General features: G+C 45.3%; 1 long non-coding RNA gene across 1 annotated transcript; it reads right to left on the bottom strand.

Moving 5' to 3' along the window:
* Window positions 1–1,074: 1,074 nt before the first annotated feature.
* On the bottom strand, window positions 1,075–3,413 carry LOC135372049 (uncharacterized). The gene is made up of 3 exons (XR_010415801.1): window positions 3,050–3,413; window positions 2,279–2,569; window positions 1,075–1,385 (listed from the first exon to the last, which is right to left on the bottom strand). It is a non-coding gene; the product is annotated as an uncharacterized LOC135372049 (long non-coding RNA).
* Window positions 3,414–18,503: the final 15,090 nt, after the last annotated feature.

The following is an 18,503-nucleotide window of genomic DNA, read 5'->3' as shown; positions in this document are numbered from 1 at the left end:
ATGGCTCAGCTCCCGCCCTCGGACCACCGACGTTCCAGCGAGCAGCACAGCGTCCCCATCGCCTCATCGTCCACATCGGTGCCGAACGTCATTCCTATCCCTGTGCCTTGTCGTCCACGTCGCCACCATCCATCAAGGCGGCACCGTTACCAAGGAGGCACCGTGCTACTACTGCGGGCAGCACAGCGTCGCTTCATATTTCGCTCACTAGACCATCATTGACCATCGTGCCCAGAAGGTCACGATTTCGGGGGGGGGGGGGGGGGGGGGTATTGTCACGACGACAATGAGGACTCATCTCAAGCGACTCATGTCACGCGCATTGTCATTCTGTCCATTAAATCATTGCTATCACGACGCTGTGCTGCCCGTATCATTTGGTGGAGGTGCTGGCTCGCCCCGACCGACCTGCTGCTGCCATGGCCATCGACACCCCAGCCCCGACCTGCCGACAGCCCTGACCTGCCGACAGCCCTACGAGACCAAAGATGACCCGACCTGACCAGAAGCCCGCAGCCCCGTTGAGAACCGACGCCCGTGACAGAAGCACCCAATGATGGCTCAGCTCCCGCCCTCGGACCACCGACGTTCCAGCGAGCAGCACAGCGTCCCCATCGCCTCATCGTCCACATCGGTGCCGAACGTCATTCCTATCCCTGTGCCTTGTCGTCCACGTCGCCACCATCCATCAAGGCGGCACCGTTACCAAGGAGGCACCGTGCTACTACTGCGGGCAGCACAGCGTCGCTTCATATTTCGCTCACTAGACCATCATTGACCATCGTGCCCAGAAGGTCACGATTTCGGGGGGGGGGGGGGGGGTATTGTCACGACGACAATGAGGACTCATCTCAAGCGACTCATGTCACGCGCATTGTCATTCTGTCCATTAAATCATTGCTATCACGACGCTGTGCTGGCCGTAACAATATGTGGACGTTGAACGTCATTGCAGTGTTTACATACAGTCCTGCCATTCGTGTGACAAACTTTAGTAGAAGCTTTGATGAAAATTTCAAGAAAAATCATTAGGATCAATGCATTATACTACCCAAATGTGCCTCGAGCAACCAGACCAAGTGTTTAATGTAAAAGCTCCTATAAAGTTATGAAATGTTATCTACCAGAACGACGAAGTAGTGCATCAGTGAGGTCACATGACAGTAATATGTATACGGCCTCCACGAGGTTTCTGAAGTGGGCCCAGTACACATGCAGAATAATACCGCGTAAGCAAGGCAGGCTATAGTACAGTAGCCACATGCGCCATTCACTGGCCTTCCAAAACCTTCTGTCTCTAAGTGAACGAGCAAGGCGGGTGACACACTCTGGTGGCTTTATGCTTCGAAGGCGGTGGTCAACCTGGGACAGTGTAGCTGGGCACCCTAAAACAAGAAGAAAAAAAGATATACATATGCATATAGACTACGAGGTGCTCCACCCCTCACAATTAACTAAAAAAGAGAGGCTAGCTATTTAGGGCACTGCTCCTCTTTGTGACATGCAGCTTCCTTCTCGCATAGAAAAATTCTTATCATGTTCAATGAATTTTTTCTGACTCACAAAAGATAATTTTTGCTGTGTAGTGTGACACAATAATAATAATTTGGTGATGATGGCAACGAAAGTTGGGAAGCTAAACATAAAAATAATATAATGCAGTGAAAGTCAGGTTTGTTGCTTTTTCTTTTTAACATGAATTATCCTATCATAAGACAGCTCTTTTTCACAACAAGCTCTTTAGAATGGCTATAAACATGGGTGAACATGGATGAACAATATAAACATGAATTTCTCAAACGTTGAAGTCCCAGAACTGGCACAAAATGTCTTCTGTGTGATTGTGTATCTTCAGTTTAAAGCTCTACTTCCACCATGCAGCGCACTGTACTGAGTAAGAACATCATCTGGATTCAAAGAAAGGCACATCCAACAATGTGGCGGATGCAGGCTCCCACGTGTATTTTGTGTTCACAAATGAAATCCCACTACATCATCATCACTTATATTTTGCTGTGTTGTTACGAATGCAATAGCACGCTTTTGGAAGGTGTCTATACCATGAAACTTGGGCACATGCAAGCCATTATCACCACATCTATCAATACGCGAACCTGATTTTCTACAGAGGTAATTAAGTGTTCTCGTGGGACAGCACACGTGAAGTACATTATGCCCAATCATCTGTTGGAGACAACATTACTTTTCTCATGTGTCAGCAATATTAGTTACAAAGCAATACAGATCTTTTCAAAACAAACAAACCTTTCAGGCTTACCTATGTAGTGCCGCTCCTCTGAGTTTGTACTGTCAAGCCAGCACTCTGTCATCTGTCGGGTCACCCCGAGGAGCACAGCATGCATGTACTCTACGCTGAAGCTCCAGACAAGGTCAAAGTTCTCCAAGGTCATAACAGGTGCTGGTCCCTTGATGCCATTCACAACACAGTCACATTCAAGGGTTAAACGCATATCCCCGGCAACAAGATCTGATGTCCTCTCTTCTTCATTTTGCCGGTATGCATAGCGAATGGTGCCTTCAAATTCGAAGTGTAAATGGAATACCAGATCTACGCAGTAATTTCAAGGACAATGGGTATAAGCTTAAGTAACAATAACTTTCGAAATCTGAAGCAAGACTAGAGGCGGCATAACATGGCATCAGCTGCCATATAACCTTGAGCCTGGTACCAATTTCATTACTACCAGATGACTGTTTAGAATTGTTTTCATATTATTGTAGATTAGTAATTACTAAGATTGCACCCACAGTCATACAAAGAGCTGTGAAACAACACTTTCTCATTTGGAATCAGCATTTTACAGGATTAATGCAACATTTGGGATGCTGCGTGGAGTGCATGGAACGTGTCCGATGTCGAGATGGCTTCATTATTCATCTGCAGCTTTTACATATGTAGAGTTTGATATGGCTAAAACAAAGCAAATGAGGAAATAATCATGAAAGTAATGCAATCAATGTGCAATCCTTCAAGCTTCTGCTTAGACACACGGTCACAATTAAGTGGCACATACTAAAATATACTTACTGCCGTCATGACCACCTGGTGCAAAGCACCATGGACAACCGAAATATCCATTGAAGAGCACAGTGTTTTAACGGCAGCACGTGCAGGACTGTCCACACAACAGCATGTTGCGTACACACTCGATGTGATCACTTCTTGATTGTGTGTCCACTCTACCGTCATCGACTGCAACTCCTCGACAAATTTCGACAGGAAGAGGGGCATGTTGGGGTAGTGTGGCCCAAACCAAAGCCACTAATACTGGGTTTTTGAAGCGGTGACATCCCGGAAGTTTGTTTAGGATTGTAAAGGAGGTGTTGTTCCTCTACATGAGTCCCGACCGGCGATGATGGTACGCCACGGAGAGGCGATGACGGTGACCTATCTCCATGGCCGCGCCGGTGGAACTGAAGCCGGTGCTCCAGGCGCGTGGCCATCTTCGTTGCTGTCCACGGCCCGCTACAGGATAAACTGAAACGGCCAGATCGAACTCCTCGAAGATTAAAAAACTGGACTTCCATCGGTATTGAACGTCACAGTCAGGCCCTTCCATAATATTTTCTCATCCTGTCGAAGCTTCGGCTAGTGTTCGGCATTCGTCATGTCAGTGATAATTCCTCCAGACTGCTGGTTGTCCCTCAGCTTGACAAGGTTTGCATAAAGTTCATCACCCTGCAGCCTAATAAGATGATGCATGTGGCTTCGAAAATCCAGCATAGTGAAAAAGCACCCCTCCACTTTGACTGTTGACAACTGGTGCTGCTTCATACACGATGAAGTGGACCACATGGCAACTGAGCTGCCTGGTGCAAACTTAAACACGGCTCCACAACACTTGCAATACCAGAAGTGCTTTGAAATTTTTTCAACTTTAGTTTTCCAGAGCTTTCTAAAAAGGTATTTGCTTCCCGTTAGCACATTTGCCGTAAGTAAGTGCCACATTTGTACCGTAAAGCAAGTTGATTACGCGCACCAAGTCATCCATAGCTGTCAAAGAGAGGTTGTGTGAAACAACAAACGTCATTATCATGGTCACAGCTTCACCAACTGTAGTGGTCGATGATGGCAAAGTTATGCGTTGGAATGCTTCAAAGTGACCAGAAAGCAGGTCTGCTTCTCCTTGCGAAGGGGCAGCATTCCAGTTCATTGCGTTGTCAGCATCATCATCATCACTACTGGATAAATAGTCATCATAGAGAAAGTCGCCTGTCTCGGAATCGCTGTGTTCAGATTCCCCATTCTGTGTGCTGTTCCCCGCTAACGTGTCTTCATTTTCATTTCGTAGGGTCACATCCGACACACGTTCCGTGTTTTCAGTTTTGGCCTCATGAGCTGTATTCGATGGTAGTGGTGAGGGCGAGTCGGACCTCACTGCTTCGACAGAAGCAGGCGCTGAAGATGGCCCTGCCACAACTTCACTATCCTGCAGTGTTTCACTAACGACGTTGTCGATGTCGATGCCGATGTCGAACGAGGGCGGTTTTCCTGTTGATTTGCACGATTTCTCCGCAAGCGAGTAGATTTCGGAACAACAAACGGCTCCCCCTTGTTCAAATGTGTCTTTCTTTTTTGGCCGGGCATGATCGAGTCAGCATATCTCAACAAAAGCGAACAGAAGCAGCAGCTTGTGAAATGCAATGCACACAGCGCGCGGTTCCTGTTTTCCCGTTCCCCTTCTTCAGGGTTATGAGACGGCGGTACTACTCCACAACTACAGTCACTGTACAAACCACTGTATATTCACAACCCACCAACTTGTAAATAACTCAGCTAAAAACATGTCAGCACAAAATTTTATTATAACTGTCCATGTTCAGGAACAAGCTCCGGCTCGAAAGTGCTGATATTATTGTTATTATCAACAACGTCTGCAAATGCAAGTGCGCACAAGGCTCCGCGCATATTACGCTGTTCTACTCTGTGACAACGACTAACCTGCGACGGAAATAATCGTGAGATTTTACTGATCTGATCTGAGCCGACGAGACCAGCAGACGATCCCAAACTGACCACTGATGTTGCTTACGCGGCGTGAGTGAAGGGCGCGGGCATTGACATTAGTATCAGCGATCATCATCATCATTTATTGTCACGCCCGCGTCTACACGTTTTTACATCTCTAGTCATATCATGTCAATTGTGCTGTCTTTAATATTGCTACGGTTTCTTTCCTCTTTCTCATAATGTACGCTTTAATGGAATACACGTTTGACCAAGAGCAAGTAATAGTCTCGACGAATCTGATCAAGAATTTTCACCCCAAGAACACGAATGACTTTGACAGTTCGACCTATCCTGTGTACTGGTGCTCGAGGGACTATGCGAGGTATAATTATTACGACGCAGTGATTTCGAAATTGGAAGGTAAGTGCACGAAGCTCTATTGGTTTTGATCTCCACTGCAACGGCCAGTACGTGGCTCTCTGAAAAATAGGAACTAGTTAGACGCAGAAGTAGTAAGAACTGGTTCCGAAAGTGTTTTTCTTCATTAACTGTAGAGTTATGAAAATACAATTATTAATAACAGCATTTAAGGAGTAAAATGAAAGGTTGGGAGGGGAATGGTTGGTTTTGTGCCACCACTTGGTGTGTTCATTCCAGATAATTTGCAGACACAAAGGAGAATGAGACGCGTCGTTAGCATTCCCTGTTACAGATAGGCCTCGTGTTTGAACAAGAACGCGGTGCTGCACTAAAACCGTCACAACTTTTTTGTTTTGTTTTTTTGGTACGGCAAATGCTGCCACGGTTTAAAAATAAGTGCGTCGTAGCATACAACTTCGGATAATGAAGCTTCCTTGGGGCTAAATTGAAAACTTGGAGTTTAAACTTGAAATTTGAAAACGGCGGTACAGTTCCGTATCGGGACCACGCGGTTTTAAGAAATCATGAAAGCATTTGATTCGTAAATATTACTAGAAGTGAAAGAAAGTCATACTGAATCTAAAAACACTTATATATGTCGTCTAGAACTTTCTTATGTGAATTATGGAATAGGACATTGACAGTGCATGCTGAACAGTTTCTTTTATCTTTTCACAATGCCTACAAATGGGCAAGCTCAAATACTTACATGCATCACTTCGTGTTACGTACTACCTGTGGTGTAAAACGAGTTTCTAATCACTATTCTTCCTTCTTCGCGTTTTCATACAGGGTGTCCCAGAAAACGTGTCATTGAATTATAATAAAAAAACTACGCCACCTAGAATCATGCGGTCAACGCATTTGTTCTTATTAGGCTTTTGCCACCTTGTAAAGTTAATGCCATGTACCCCAAGTTTAATTATGCAAATATTTGCGAACTGAACTCAGAAATTTGCCAAGGGAAGGTCACTTTTTTACCCCACCAATATGAAGAGCGTGCCGAATTCACTCCAATTCATGATAATTCACAGTGATATCCACGAGCTATCCCATCGGAAAAAATAGCCGAATATCATGCTTTTCGAGCACCGGACCATAACGCGCGATGTCTTTTTGAGCGCAATCACTCGCAGTCCGACGAAAGGAGGTTCCGAAGCCAGCCCACAGAGTGATAGTAGAAAAAGTAAAAGTTCCTAAAATTGGGAGAGGGAAAGCATTATCCCAGCGAAAGTCGGACGTGATAAGCCGTGCCTGCGTTATCTCTTTCTGCGATGCCAGGGTGGGCTGGGTTTCCAACCTCCTTTCGTCGGACTGACAAAGATTGCCCTGAAAAATTCATCGTGCGCTATTCTGTTCTACCTCCGTAGAGCATGATGTTCGACTATTTTTTCCGATGCGATAGCTCCTGAATACCCCTGTCAAGTATCATTAATTTGAGTAAATTAGACACGCTCTTCACATTGGTGGGGTAAAAATGTGACATTTACTAGGCAAACTTCCGAGTTCAGTTCGCAAAAATTTACATAATTAAACTTGCGTTACACGACATTGACATGAGGAGGTGGCAAAAACCCAGTAAGAACAAATGCCGTTGACCGCATGACTCTAGGTGGTGTAGTTTTTTTATTATAATTCAATGACACGTTTTCTGGGACACCCTGTATAAATGAGGCGACAAAAGCAGACATTGTTCGGGAGACATCAATAGGAAGGAGAAAGCAACCACTGAGGATCATCGAAAAAGAATGCCATGATCAAGGATCAAGCTCCAAAACAGAGGTGAATTTTGATGGCGGCTTTGCGGATCTGTAGGAAATTTGAAATAATGCGACATGTTGCAAATATTCTGCTTTGTGCAGCGAAAGCTTCTTGCTCATCCCATCATGATGTCTATCTGTCTCCTTTCTCTCTGCTGGCGTCTCCTACAAGTAGCACATTTCACATATGCTGAAACTTTCACGGACTCGCAGTAAATATTGTCTCTATCTTCAGCCACACTCAACTGGCTCAAAAGCCTGCAAAGCCAGACGCGAGGCCAGTAAAACTCTGCTGCGTAAAATTCCATCAGTGGAATCATCATCCGACACAGATGATGAAGTCGTCCCAAGAAGGCTACTCAAGAAGGAACAAAAAAAGGTTGTGAAATTACAGCGGCGGTGCAGTGATTATGAACAACGGCTAAACAAGGAGCGGGAATATTGTCGCAGATTCCAAGATGCGCTCTTGCACAAAATAGGTGGGTATTGCCCCTGTTACACAGACACTCTCAGCCACGGTTAATGTAACTAGACTTAACTGCGGCTATGGTAACCACAGTTATTACAAAAAACTTCTAGAAGAAGTACTGGCAATAACAGGGCAAAATTTATTTGCTGCACTTTCTGCGGACAATTCGTCGCATGACTTATTTGACTACTTGACGTGGACGCCACTTTGGTGACTCTTAGAAAGCTCAGTTTACAGTACCCATAGATAATACCATAGATGCGGTTAGGCCTTCCATTCAACCGTGGCAATTTTTATTTTAAAAAAAATTATACTCGTATACATGTGTTTATGCTCTTGCAGAAGTGCTCGCTATGTCAGCTGCCAGCTCTAACGCGCATGGTGGTGATTCTGGTATATCACTCTGATTTGTTAAATTTTCCCAGATATACAAAGCACTTGATTTAGATTCACGAGCTGGACGACTCGAGAATGGTTGAATCTATAAAACACCCTCAGTCTTTACAATCAGTAAGCCTTGCTAACTTGTCTCTTCTTCCACGAAGCGCCCACTTTCCCTATCAATTCTGATGGTTCACGGTTCCTTTTCTCCTTTTCCTACATGAGAGCATGCATATTAATTGTTTGCTGTAGTACTAATGGTTTATATGCCAGGGGCGGTTAGAAAGAGGTTCTGGATACGTGTAGGCATTTATTAACTATCTGCCCAAACATCCATCTATTGCATATACTAAATTAGGTGTATACTTCCTGCAGAATCTACTTGCACAAAACAAAACACAGAGGCACAAACCACCACAGATCTCGTGGACACGAGCCACATCCCCGTCTGCATTGTATCATCTCCGGCATCATCCTCAAGCCAGCAGATTGAGTACTGCCCTGCTTTGGTTGAAGATATCCAGACCTTGGTGCCTGGAGCATGTGCTCAGCAGTGTGCACCACCACTTGTTTCTGACGGGTGCCAGCTTCTTAACGAAGGTAGATTGTTGCATATCTGTTAGAAATATTGGGACACTCTGTTACATGTGCCCCTATGTCATCCTGCCGTAGCTCCCTAGTACGCCCTCTATTGGTTATGCAGGTACAGTGCAAGCAAACCGCAACAGTACCTCTGAAGGATCCCCTCACAGCATTGGTGCAGCAACACAAATTCGGGGCGACTTGGACCTGTCATATGTTCCTCTTTTTGGTACTCGGAATGGCAAGGTATGGTTTAATTAAATGGAATACGTATAGTGATATTTCACGATGAATTTAAGGGAAGTGTGGAAAATGTTCATTAAGATGCTAACTTAAGAAAACCTGATCTTGACTTGAAAAGCTGCGTAACTGATCTTTTCCTATTTGTGTTTCGTGAATATGTCTACCATTATTTCCTAGCTTCTTTTACTGAATAACGTTTGAAAAATCTTCTCGCGCGCCAGTGGATAGTTGCAACAGGCTTCCTCTTGCCATCTCAGAAAGTACCCATACCAACAGCATTAACATTATTACATATAGGTCATTCCATACCAAACGTCCCTGATATTTCCCACCGGCGTAAGTGTGTCAGTCGTTATTGTGTCCACCTGCTGATCCCAAGATTGCGGGTTCAAACCAAGCCAGCAGGGGTCAGTCTAGCTCTAGCCCAGCAGTCTCTGGATTCACATGTGCACCGTCACGTTGATGCTCCAATGATTATGCTGTCCGTTTTGTGTTCTGTTGTAGTTTTCTCAAGTTCAAGGGCATGTTGCCAACATCAAGTATAGCAAACCAACTATCTTGCGTTTTCGCTTCTATGTTCGCTGCTATCAACACTGAGAGGCACGAGGTGACCTGCACGCTACTTTGTCTTATTGTTCCATTTTACTCCCCTTATGTAATCCCCTTGCAGCAGTATGTCATGTGTATCGACTCTTGAGCTGATCTTCGCTCAATATGTTGCAACTACTGCCAAAATGATGATTGGGTTTTTATATAATTCATACTCAATTACTTTTCGCAGGTACGCTGTGGTGGATCCGTCTTCATTGAAGAGGACAGGCGGGACCACATCTTTAAAGCAAAAAGCGACTCGTTATTCTGTAGAGAGATGGTAAGAGCTGTCTGGACCCCAGATGAGCTTGTTGAACGCAGTACGACAGGACAGCCGTCAAGAAGGTTTCTCAAGGAAGGGAGGGCGGCAAAACCCTCACTCACCCCCAAAAAGGTGGAGGCAGTCGAAAGTAAGGCTCTAAATTTGCTTAATGTGTAGTGCATGTACACAGGAAATCATCTTGTTTGCGCTATGTTACGTTTCAGACGTTGCACATGTAGGCTGTAGCAGGGCCGGTGCTAGGGGTGTGCGGGGCTTGACGCAAAGGCAAGATTTTTGCACTGGGAGATCAGGGGTGTTACGGGGCAAACTGATTTTGGAGCACATTTTGGAGCAGTCAAATTTGAGATTTGGAGCACCTTGCAGCAGTAATTTTTCGTGCCCTGGAGTGTGTCGGAGCACAGAAATGTCATTTTGGGAGCAACTTCGAGCATAGCATTTCACATTTTAAAGGAGCACTGAAATGCAAAAGCAACTTGCTCTCAAATGAGAATCAATGTTTCAATTAGTATAATGCAAGCAAAATTAGTTCACACAGCAGTACCGCTCAGAAGAGAAACACAATGAAAACAGATCCATCTTTGGCGCCAAGGGATGGTGGTGGTGGTGATAGGGCTTGCCTAACCTAACCCAACCTAACCTAACCTAACCTAACCTAACCCAACCTAACCTCACCTCACCTCACCTCACCTAACCTAACCTAACCTAAGGATGGGATCATCAGGAGGTAAAGACTGGCGTCATCCAATGAGACAGCAGGAGAAGCGCGCGCATACGTACCGTGGGCGTGTCGATTTGGAACGGGTCCGATCGTAGTGTTCTGTATATGCGCGGCATGGTGCGTACTGCGCTCGACCCGCCCTGTCGGAGTCATCTTGCGCCCTCCTCTTGCCATGCACTCATTGTACAACCTGGCATACCTTTTGAACACGCTATGGCGTCGTTCATGATCTCAGTTGTCTCGCAACATAAACCCCCAATTATTAATTATTGATCTTTTGAATGGTTTGTTTAAGCTGACCTCAAGCAGCGGCAGCTGGCTTGTGAGGCCGAGCGTATCATCGGCATGCCAGTGATGGCTTGGTGTAAGCTGGGCACTGCCCATTCCTTGGTCACTTGCAAGACGCCTGGCCTCCTCTTGCAACATGCACGTCGCACGTTACAAGGGTTTGCTCTCACGCTTTTTTTGCGGAAATACCTTGAACTTTTCTTCAATTACTTAGTAACATCCCGTCTTCTGTGAATCCGCGGCATGTCCTGCTGCAGCTGAAAGTCGCTTTTCGTTGCTTTCTTCGTTCTCTGACGACGCGTTCACGTTCAGAAACGCCAAATTCTCGTTCTGCAGTGCAGTTGCTGTTCACTTCAGGAAACAGTTTCACATGTTGCTTCAATGACGCTGTGTAGAAACGACGCACAATAACCATGGGAGAGAACGGAAGAAGCAACTTTCGTTTTGGCTGCTTTTATTGCTTTCGTTTGTCACATGTCGAAACCTCTCTCACTCCATTCTCTCTCTCTCTCTCTCCCTCCCATGTGAGGAAGCGAGTGCGCGTGACCAACGCTTCAGCCGCAGAGCAACGTGGTTGCGCATATCCCGATTATAAGTTGACCCCCTACTTTCGATAATCGATTTTGGAAAAAGGGGTCAACTTACATTCGAGTACATACGGTACCATGGGATAGAATGTAGCACACCATGGTTGACACAATGTAGGCGCGTTTTTCACCCTCTTCAGGTAATGCCTTTCTGACACTTCTGCTGTGGCCCAGATAGGTATAGTAAACTAATCTTGTTGAGTGCTATACGGTTGATGAAAAACAAAGAAAACCTGTTTTTGGAGCACAAGTAAGATGTGCAGGAAGCATGGGTAGACGTGTGGTGCACAAATTCTTTAAGCTTTGGCTCCTTTTATGTATTATCCCTTGCTAAAACCAGCTTCCAAACTCCCCTTGCTGTTTCAGATGCCTTCAAGAAATACGTCCGAGAGGCTGTTGGCGTGTCGCCTGCCAGAGGAGCAGAAGAGGCAGAAAAGGCAAGGCTGTGTCTGTTTAAGAAGCATATACGAGGTATGCTGTATGACATCAATAAAAAAAATGTATAAGTTAGCATGGCTTGTTATTTCATAATATACACATCACAATATTAGAGTGTGCAAATTACACAGCAGCAAACATTCATGCACGCAAGGCTGTTGCATACATCAGGGATCGAGCATATAGACCACACTAACTGGTACTCGAGTACCTACGTTCCCACCTACGAATACGTTCCAACATGGACGCCGAAATAGCAGATCTGCTGCTTTGGTGTGCACGTATGAACGTATTTGGATCAAATAGGATCCTATTTCTGTGAAGGATCATATTTCTATGTAGGATCCTGTTTGTAAGCAGGATCCTTTATTATATAGGACCAGGTGTCATGATACCATATGAAGTCATGTAGGAATTTCCGATAGGGGTGTAACACATATGTCGCATGAGCACTGTTCAACGGTGGTTAGAACCAGTGGCCATCCCACAGTCGTATTCGTATATTAAAATGGACCCAGGCACGCTAACGCTAACGTGATCGATTTCTGTCGTCCCCCTGGAACTACCGATGCTATAGAGGTCCACGCTCACCATTATTATTCCGTAATTGTTGTAGCACGCGAATACTAGTCCAAGGGTGCCAGCAACCGGTCTGGTACTTGGCAATATGGTCTCGACATTTGTTTTACAGAAATACGGACGATGTTGTCAACAGGTGGTGGTGGTGGTGATAGGGCTTGCCGTTGTCGGCCTCACGTATGTGGGCAACGTCACGACTCACGCCCTGGGGGAAATGTGCGTCCTGGGCCGACTTCTAAGGGAAGTGTGCCGACATATGTCTGAAAGCGTCTGAGGAAAACCCAGGAAAAACCCCAGACAGCACAGCCGGCACCGGGATTCGAACCCGGGTACCTCCCAGTCTCGACGTGACATGGCCAGCACGCTAACCACTGAGCCACGGGAGCTGTTGTCAACAAATGGTCGGGGAGCAAACACATATTGCGTCCAATGGGGTAATACGGACGGGACATGGGCGGCAACCATACAATATTGACTTAAAGTGGGCAATGTGGGCTGGATATAACTGGCAGCCAAATAATATTGGCTAGAGATTGGTTCAGTCTCAGTGAGGTAGACTCCGCAGCACCAAAGCACCTTGTTCCATAAGAGCAGTTTGTTTGGCAGTATGCACTCTTCCCTTGTTCCATGGCTGCAACATTTCTGGAGATCCAATTTCCTTGCGCAAGGAAAATAATTCTTCCATCTTGTACGCCCCTTCACAGAAGTCGGCGGAAGAAAGGAAAACGATGAATATTTTACAGACACCTTATGAAAGAGCGAACTACGTGTAACACATCTGTCGCATGAGCACTGTTCAATGGTGCTTAGAACCAGTGGCAATTCCACAGTGGTATTGGTATTTTAAATGGGTCCCAGGCACCACGCTAACGTGATCGATTACTGTCGTCCCCCTTGAACTACCGATGCTATAGAGGTCCACACTCACGATAACTCTTCCATAATTGTTGTAGCATGCGAATACTAGTCCAGGGGTGCCAACAACCGTTCTCTCTTTGAAATATGGTCTCCATATTTCCAAGTAATTTTCCATAAATACGAACTATGTTGTGAACAGATGGCCGGGGAGCAAACAATATTGGGTCCGAGCGGGCAATGTGGGGTGGATATAACTGTCGGCCAAATAATATTGGCTAGAGACTTGCATATAGACGCCAGCCAAACAATATTCCATGATAGTCCATGTGGATCACAGAATTGACTTATATAGATAGATGGGACACCACTACTGGCAAAATATTTTTCCAATCCACAATGATCCATCAGAGGTCGAGTATCACCATGCCTGCTTTCTGATCAGATGCGGTCACTGCTTTTTCCATACTGTATGAATTAAACCAGCATTGACACGCCGTCTGTCCAGTATTTGTCCAGCCAGGCTAATACTGGTCCCAGACTGTCCCAATGTTGGCAACATCGGCCCAATTGTACGAACATTTCACTAAAAGGCACGAATACTGACACACTCTCATGTTGACACACCCTATTGCTACTGCAGCTTTTACAAAGATAGGGAAAGCATTTCTGCGTACCTTGGTACGTAGCAGGTTGTCGCAATACGGGTGACGTATCGAATAAGGAACTGAATACCAGGTACGAATGAACGCCAGCTGTATTCACGTCAACGATTTCCGGCGATTATCTTGTAAAAGCAGAACCAAAACCGTTATGAGTGCACTTCACTCCCTCGTCCTGATCACCCCTGCACTGGGCTTTGTGTGTTTGTGTGTCCTTTATACAGGGTGTCCACGCTAAGTGTGAACAGATTTTTAAAAAAATATGTAACACTTTTTCCAAGATGAAATCAATTGCAATATAGCATATGCTAAAGGGCACTCCCTAGCAGGGCATTAGCAAAGTCCAAAGGCAATGTCTTAATTAACTTTCATTAATTAACTTTTTAATTATAAAAGCTACAAAGTTGTCCCAATGAGAACATCTGTTCCTTTCGGTCGCATGATATCGTAGCCGTTTTCAGAACAAAAATCCGTTCGATAGATCGCCCGCAAAAAATTCGTGAAGGAACGCCATTTTTTTTTGCTTTATTTTGTTCATTGCGCTTCTTAGAAGACACGTAGTTCCTTCATCCCCAAGGGGAGAGGGGGAAGGAGCACAGTGCCGCCTCATGCGTCGAAGATGAGCTTTAACTTGCGGAAACAAAACAAAAACAGATGTATTGGGTGACTCTATCGGAACTGGCCTTATCTTCGGTTGCATTTTCTGTTTCCTTTTAATCTTTTTCCAGGACGCGAGAGGAGATATTGTGCTCTTTCTCCCTCTCAGATTGGGGGTGAAAGAAAGACGCGTCTTCTAAGAAGCGCAATAAACAAAATAAAGAAAAAAATGGCGTTCCTTCACGAATTTTTTGCGGGCGATCTATCGAACGGATTTTTGTTCTGAAAACGGCTACGATATCAGGTGACCGAAAGGAACAGATGTTCTCATTGAGACAACTTTGTAGCTTTTATAATTAAAAAGTCAATTAATGAAAGTTAATTAAGACATTGCCTTTGGACTTTGCTAATGCCCTGCTAGGGAGTGCCCTTTAGCATATGCTATATTGCAATTGATTTCATCTTGGAAAAAGTGTTATATATATTTTTAAAAATCTGTTCACACTTAGCGTGGACAACCTGTATATTATATGGGGCTGACGAACACAAACCGAACCCACAACCAATTGCACAGCATGTCGCGTGGAAGGTGAGATTAAGCAGTACCTACTATCCCGCAACCGGTATCTCTCTGAAACCTTCATCCTGCAACCCCACTTGCAACGACTTCGGCAGCCCAACATCGCTTTGGCCACTCTGCTCGGTCCGGTTCTGCACATCCAGAGGGCGGTTACGATTTCCCTCCTGAGCTTTATTGGTGACAACGGCCTCTGGACCAGCCTCTAAGGCCCCCTTTTGTGTGTGTTTCTTTTTTTTTTCTCCTTTTCCTTTTCTTTCTTATTTTTTAATGAATAGCATAAACATATCCACCACTGAACCCTGGTAAGCAGTATAATACACCGCAATAACACAATCCTGTGGTGTGATACCCAGCGTGCAACACCAGACTTCTTGTGCCAAGAGTTTTGGCGTTCTTTTTCAGCCTTGTCTCCTTCTTTATTTCCTTTCGTTTCCATTTTTTTCAGCACGATATATTCGGGTCGGAACGAAGTAATTCAGTTCATAGGTCCGCCAACAACACAGGTAACCCCAATACAAATAAAATAATATGGCATACGATAACTGCACTGAGAAACCTGTAGTTTGATGTGGGCGCGCCAATGTTTCCAATACTGGACAAAAGATTACGGAACGCACTCCTCCTTCGGAGACACACACTAGAGGGGGTACCGCGGTACCGTACGGACTTGCAAACAGGTAACTGGGTTACCTAGGCAGACGTGTATATTCGCACTGACCCATTCGCTGCTCGCGTGACACTCTGAGGAAGGAATGCGCGGGAACGCGTTCCGTAAACTTTTGTCCCACACTGTACCTTGATTGGGCATATATTGACTTTCTCATTACAGATTATGGGAGCAATGTGAAACCAATATTGATCTGCTGCCTGGCCAATATGGGATCAACATTATCAATACTTGAGTTGAATATTGGTGTGTCAGTAACAGCCAGTCGTAAATACCACGGCAGACGATGGATGGCGCGGATGGATGGCATGAATGACACGGCACGGATGGCGATGCGGCTGGCATACGCATTGACGTGTTCCATGGGTGCGTCAGGAGGTCGTTGTGCAAGAACAGCACCTAGCCCTGTGCCATTAGCTTCTGTGTGTAGTTCGGTGGGAACTGAGGGAGAGAAATGCCGGAGTATGGGAGTGGATTTTGCAGGCTGCTATGGCGCGAACGGAGCATCGCAGGGTACCACACTTTTTTCTGTGTATAGCACAGTTGGTGGGTAATTGCTTGGCGACTTGGTTGTGTTTTAGGAACGGTAGTTATTTTTTCATAAGATGTTAAAATCCCGACATACAGCGAAAGTGGCTCCGATTCGAGCGCTTCTCCTACGCGACTGGTTCGTCGCAGAATCGTGAGACCCACTGATGTATTCGACGTTCAAAGCCCTTTACAATGGTATCAATTTCGTTTCGCTTACGTGCACAGAAATGTGATTTTTCATCAATTTTCAGAAAGACCTATCGCGAATTTTGCGCACTTTGGTCCCTCCTAGCGCGACTGCGCCACTAAAATTATGCCTAAATTTTTTTTATATTTTGTGGGGCGATCTTAGCCCGATATCTGTAATAAATATTAGAATTCGCCCTTGACCGCAGCCGACGCACCGATTTTTCAACTTACCACTAGTGCACGTGCTCGCGCCCTCCCATCGTCTGCTGCGCATGTAGAGTTTGCATCCTTCACAGTTGGCAAGGCATACGAGTGCCTTTGACATGCAGCCTGAAACGTAACTTTTTCTAACGAAGCGCATGCCAGCAGAGTCTCGGTGTAGCCAGACTTTATATTTCCGTTTTATTGTACCTTTTATTTATTTATTTATATACCTCGAATGCCAAGAGGCATTACATGAGGGGGGTTAACAGACAAAAGAGGGAACAAACAGTAACAGAAACGAACATGAGACAAATAGCACGCAAACAGTTAAGAAACAAATCATAACAAATTGAACATTTCGCACTGCATAACAAAATGTTCATGAGATGCTGAAGCTACAACATTCGCAGGGAGAGCATTCCACTCACGAATGGATGTTTGCATTTGGGAGTAATAAAAGCAATTAGTGTAACCAGAAGCTGCTTGCAGTTTACATAAATGATCCATTCGGCTTGAGGAGTGATGAGCCATTTGCAAATAATAAGACCCACGATGGAAAAGTTTATACATTAATGAGAGTCTCCGTATTTTTCTTCGATCTTCTAAGAGAGGGATGAGTTGCATTTTCTTGAAATCTGTGATACTCTGCCTGTCATATTTGTTTTATATAAAACGGACAGCTTTGTTCTGAATGGACTCAAGCTCATCAGTGAGGTACTTCTGATAGGGACTCCATATCAGCGACGCGTACTCTAATTTAGAGCGTACGAGTGTCTGATATGCTAGCAATTTAACTGTGGGTGAAGCTAAATACAACGATCTCCGTAGGAAACCCAATACCTGATTGCCTTTATGACATACTTCTGTGATATGATTGTTCCAAGTCAGGTCGTTCGTAAGATGCACACCTAGGTACAGTCGACCCCCGTTTATCCGGAGGGTGCCGTTCCCGGCGAAATCGTCCGGATACCGGGGCATCCGGATAAATGAAACGACCGAATAAAAGCGTCCGACAGAGCAAGGTTTAATTAAAACACAGAAAGCTCGTCAATCACAGCTGTTTCATAGTAGTGTAAACACTCAATTCCTGCAAACTTTTGCTAATTGCATAGATTAGAGCCACGTTGTTGCGCTTCTCGAAAAATGTCAGTGCAGTCCTTAATGCCGATCTCGTATGTTCAACGGTCACAACGGGGCCTTCTTTCTTACTGGCGTCATTGGCACCGTCTTGCTCCACATCATCGGAGGCCACAGCAGCAATCACACCGTGATCAGTCATAGCTGCACACGTGTCATCATCCTTATCAACGTCAACGTAGTAAAAAAAATATTTGCTTTCTCAGTCAGCATCATGTCGTTAACCGGTGCCCCACGAGAACGAAGATCTCCGAACCATGTTAGAAGGGCTTCCTTCACATTTCATTCACGTCCAGAACGGTCTCGCACGTCGTTCACGTTTTCTTTGTCTGCGCTAAGCCATTTGTCCGAACGGCTGAGTATATCCGCCACCGTTGACTTCGGAATGTTGAGACCAAGTTCAGACTTTGCCCACTGTTGAATGTCCGGCAACTTCAGGTGGGGATTGTCCTTCTTCCTCTTGCATATCACTGCCTTGCTAGCGAAGCTGATTCGCACAGGGCGGGCGAACAGGCGACATCCCTCGGGTTTCAGTTTTCTCCCCTCTAGAACAGGACAGTTGCTCGAGATATTTCCAAATGACTCGACTGGTCAACGTGACCCAACGCACACAAATAGAAAAGGGGGTCATCGTGCACGGTTGTCTCCCCTTCGCAGGAATGTTTGTCGCTGAGGTGTGACGGGAATAACCCCAACACAACAAAAAGGGTGACAAAGCGGGGTCAGCGTCTCCTCTTACACACGGTAGTCCGGATAACTGAAGCTGGATT

The sequence above is a fragment of the Ornithodoros turicata genome, unplaced genomic scaffold (assembly GCF_037126465.1).
Source record: "Ornithodoros turicata isolate Travis unplaced genomic scaffold, ASM3712646v1 Chromosome126, whole genome shotgun sequence".
NCBI lineage: Eukaryota > Metazoa > Arthropoda > Arachnida > Ixodida > Argasidae > Ornithodoros > Ornithodoros turicata.
The sequence above is the reverse complement of the archived record's forward strand: the minus strand, read 5'-3'. Positions and strand labels throughout refer to the sequence as shown.